We start from the raw sequence: 5,000 nt of genomic DNA on the forward strand, positions 1-5,000 counted from the left end.
CGGGCGGTTGCCTCGATCACCATCGGCACACGATGGGCCCTGGTGCGGGCGGTTGCCCCCAGCACCATCGGCACACGTTGGGCCCTGGTGCGGGCGCTTGCCTCGACCACCATCGGCACACGCTGGGCCCTGGTGCGGGCGCTTGCCTCGACCACCATCGGCACACGCTGGGCCCTGGTGCGGCCGCTTGCCTCGACCACCATCGGCACACGCTGGGCCCTGGTGCGGTCGGTTGCCTCGAGCACCATCGGCACACGCTGGGCCCTGGTGCGGGCGCTTGCCTCGACCACCATCGGCACACGCTGGGCCCTGGTGCGGGCGCTTGCCTCGACCACCATCGGCACACGCTGGGCCCTGGTGCGGCAGGTTGCCTCGAGCACCATCGGCACACGCTGGGCCCTGGTGCGGTCGGTTGCCTCGAGCACCATCGGCACACGCTGGGCCCTGGTGCGGGCGCTTGCCTCGACCACCATCGGCACACGCTGGGCCCTGGTGCGGCAGGTTCCCTCGACGACCATCGGCACACGCTGGGCCCTGGTGCGGCAGGTTGCCTCGAGCACCATCGGCACACGCTGGGCCCTGGTGCGGGCGGTTGCCTCGACCACCATCGGCACACGCTGGGCCCTGGTGCGGCAGCTTGGTGCTCGGCACACGCTCGGCCCTGGTGCGGTCGGTTGCCTCGAGCACCATCGGCACACGCTGGGCCCTGGTGCGGCAGGTTGCCTCGACCACCATCGGCAGCCTCGACCACCATCGGCACACGCTGGGCCCTGGTGCGGGCGCTTGCCTCGACCACCATCGGCACACGCTGGGCCCTGGTGCGGGCGCTTGCCTCGACCACCATCGGCACACGCTCCGCCCTGGTGCGGCAGGTTGCCTCGACCACCATCGGCACACGCTGGGCCCTGGTGCGGGCGGTTGCCTCGACCACCATCGGCACACGCTGGGCCCTGGTGCGGTCGGTTGCCTCGAGCACCATCGGCACACGCTGGGCCCTGGTGCGGGCGCTTGCCTCGACCACCATCGGCACACGCTGGGCCCTGGTGCGGCAGGTTCCCTCGACGACCATCGGCACACGCTGGGCCCTGGTGCGGCAGGTTGCCTCGAGCACCATCGGCACACGCTGGGCCCTGGTGCGGTCGGTTGCCTCGATCACCATCGGCACACGCTGGGCCCTGGTGCGGGCGGTTGCCTCGACCACCATCGGCACACGCTGGGCCCTGGTGCGGCAGGTTGCCTCGACCACCATCGGCACACGCTGGGCCCTGGTGCGGGCGCTTGCCTCGACCACCATCGGCACACGCTCGGCCCTGGTGCGGTCGGTTGCCTCGAGCACCATCGGCACACGCTGGGCCCTGGTGCGGCAGGTTGCCTCGAGCACCATCGGCACACGCTGGGCCCTGGTGCGGGCGGTTGCCTCGACCACCATCGGCACACGCTGGGCCCTGGTGCGGGCGCTTGCCTCGACCACCATCGGCACACGCTGGGCCCTGGTGCGGGCGCTTGCCTCGACCACCATCGGCACACGCTGGGCCCTGGTGCGGGCGCTTGCCTCGACCACCATCCGCACACGCTGGGCCCTGGTGCGGCAGGTTGCCTCGAGCACCATCGGCAGACGCTGGGCCCTGGTGCGGCAGGTTGCCTCGAGCACCATCGGCACACGCTGGGCCCTGGTGCGGGAACTTGCCTCGACCACCATCGGCACACGCTGGGCCCTGGTGCGGGAACTTGCCTCGACCACCATCGGCACACGCTGGGCCCTGGTGCGGCAGGTTGCCTCGATCACCATCGGCACACGCTGGGCCCTGGTGCGACAGGTTGCCTCGAGCACCATCGGCACACTATCGGCCCTGGTGCGGGCGGTTGCCTCGACCACCATCGGCACACGCTGGGCCCTGGTGCGGGCGCTTGCCTCGAGCACCATCGGCACACGCTGGGCCCTGGTGCGGGCGGTTGCCTCGAGCACCATCGGCACACGCTGGGCCCTGGTGGGTTTAGGCACATCTTCAAATTTCTGCCGTGCCAATGCCATTTTTATGGCTTGTAAATTCATACAATGGTCCCCTAAGCCTTCACGTGAAGTTTCGTTGGAGGATGACTCGTTTTCTATTTTTCACGATTTTCGAAACTTTTTGCGGTTCGGGATTTTTTAAAATTTTTTTATAAGGATTTTTGGCCCCAAATTTTGTAGGCATGATCCTTCTATTTTTGTTGGCATGCACAAAAAAATTCAGCTAAAAACTCGAAGTAGAGAAGATTTTGTGACCGTTTGAAAAAAGTGTCCCCATTTCAGACACTTTAACGGCTACTGGTAGCAAACCTGTAAAATCTCAAATGCTCTTTAAGGGGGTGTGAATTCTCAGAGGTTTGATGAGGGATAGGGGGCCAACACAAGGCCAAGTACCAGCACCCATCGCACATCATGTGCGCACACCCCCCCGGCCCCCCTCCCAATCGCCGGAACCCCAATGCCGCCGGTCAGGTTCTCCGGCGGTACTCCGGCGATGCTCCGGCGATGCTGTCCCGAGTGAAAAAAATGCGGCACCAGCACATGCTGGAGCCAAGCATGGGCACCGTGGCTCAAAATCGAACTTCGGCCAAGGCCTCGACCATCAATGGCACATGATGACGCATGGTGATGGCACACGCATCGACCATCATCGGCATAGGCTGCCCTTCGGTACGGGCACTTGCCTCGACCGCCATCGGCACAAGCTGGGCCCTGGTGTGGGTTGTTGCCTCGATCACCAGCGGCACATGCTGAGCCTTGGTGCGGGCGGTTGCCTCGAGCACCATCGGCAGACCCTGGGCCCTGGTGCGGCCGGTTGCCCCGATAACCATCGGCACACGCTGGGCCCTGGAGCGGCCGGTTGCCTCGATCACCATCGGCAAAAGCTGGGCCCTGGTGCGGGCGCTTGCCTCGACCACCATCGGCACACGCTGGGCACTGGTGCGGGCGCTTGCCTCGACCACCATCGGCACACGCTGGGCCCTGGGGCGGGCGGTTGCCTCGATCACCATCGGCACACGCTGGGCCCTGGTGCGGGCGGTTGCCCCCAGCACCATCGGCACACGTTGGGCCCTGGTGCGGGCGCTTGCCTCGACCACCATCGGCACACGCTGGGCCCTGGTGCGGGCGCTTGCCTCGACCACCATCGGCACACGCTGGGCCCTGGTGCTGCCGCTTGCCTCGACCACCATCGGCACACGCTGGGCCCTGGTGCGGTCGGTTGCCTCGAGCACCATCGGCACACGCTGGGCCCTGGTGCGGGCGCTTGCCTCGACCACCATCGGCACACGCTGGGCCCTGGTGCGGCAGGTTGCCTCGAGCACCATCGGCACACGCTGGGCCCTGGTGCGGCAGGTTGCCTCGAGCACCATCGGCACACGCTGGGCCCTGGTGCGGTCGGTTGCCTCGAGCACCATCGGCACACGCTGGGCCCTGGTGCGGGCGCTTGCCTCGACCACCATCGGCACACGCTGGGCCCTGGTGCGGCAGGTTCCCTCGACGACCATCGGCACACGCTGGGCCCTGGTGCGGCAGGTTGCCTCGAGCACCATCGGCACACGCTGGGCCCTGGTGCGGTCGGTTGCCTCGATCACCATCGGCACACGCTGGGCCCTGGTGCGGGCGGTTGCCTCGACCACCATCGGCACACGCTGGGCCCTGGTGCGGCAGCTTGCCTCGAGCACCATCGGCACACGCTCGGCCCTGGTGCGGTCGGTTGCCTCGAGCACCATCGGCACACGCTGGGCCCTGGTGCGGCAGGTTGCCTCGACCACCATCGGCAGCCTCGACCACCATCGGCACACGCTGGGCCCTGGTGCGGGCGCTTGCCTCGACCACCATCGGCACACGCTGGGCCCTGGTGCGGGCGCTTGCCTCGACCACCATCGGCACACGCTCCGCCCTGGTGCGGCAGGTTGCCTCGACCACCATCGGCACACGCTGGGCCCTGGTGCGGGCGGTTGCCTCGACCACCATCGGCACACGCTGGGCCCTGGTGCGGTCGGTTGCCTCGAGCACCATCGGCACACGCTGGGCCCTGGTGCGGGCGGTTGCCTCGAGCACCATCGGCACACGCTGGGCCCTGGTGGGTTTAGGCACATCTTCAAATTTCTGCCGTGCCAATGCCATTTTTATGGCTTGTAAATTCATACAATGGTCCCCTAAGCCTTCACGTGAAGTTTCATTGGAGGATGACTCGTTTTCTATTTTTCACGATTTTCGAAACTTTTTGCGGTTCGGGATTTTTTAAAATTTTTTTATAAGGATTTTTGGCCCCAAATTTTGTAGGCATGATCCTTCTATTTTTGTTGGCATGCACAAAAAAATTCAGCTAAAAACTCGAAGTAGAGAAGATTTTGTGACCGTTTGAAAAAAGTGTCCCCATTTCAGACACTTTAACGGCTACTGGTAGCAAACCTGTAAAATCTCAAATGCTCTTTAAGGGGGTGTGAATTCTCAGAGGTTTGATGAGGGATAGGGGGCCAACACAAGGCCAAGTACCAGCACCCATCGCACATCATGTGCGCACACCCCCCCGGCCCCCCTCCCAATCGTCGGAACCCCAATGCCGCCGGTCAGGTTCTCCGGCGGTACTCCGGCGATGCTCCGGCGATGCTGTCCCGAGTGAAAAAAATGCGGCACCAGCACATGCTGGAGCCAAGCATGGGCACCGTGGCTCAAAATCGAACTTCGGCCAAGGCCTCGACCATCAATGGCACATGATGACGCATGGTGATGGCACATGCATCGACCATCATCGGCATAGGCTGCCCTTCGGTACGGGCACTTGCCTCGACCGCCATCGGCACAAGCTGGGCCCTGGTGTGGGTTGTTGCCTCGATCACAATCGGCACATGCTGAGCCTTGGTGCGGGCGGTTGCCTCGAGCACCATCGGCAGACCCTGGGCCCTGGTGCGGCCGGTTGCCCCGATAACCATCGGCACACGCTGGGCCCTGGGGCGGGCGCTTGCCCCCAGCACCATCGGCACAC

The sequence above is a fragment of the Durio zibethinus genome, unplaced genomic scaffold (genome assembly GCF_047325235.1).
Source record: "Durio zibethinus cultivar Kanyao isolate XHJ-2024 unplaced genomic scaffold, ASM4732523v1 HiC_scaffold_400, whole genome shotgun sequence".
NCBI lineage: Eukaryota > Viridiplantae > Streptophyta > Magnoliopsida > Malvales > Malvaceae > Durio > Durio zibethinus.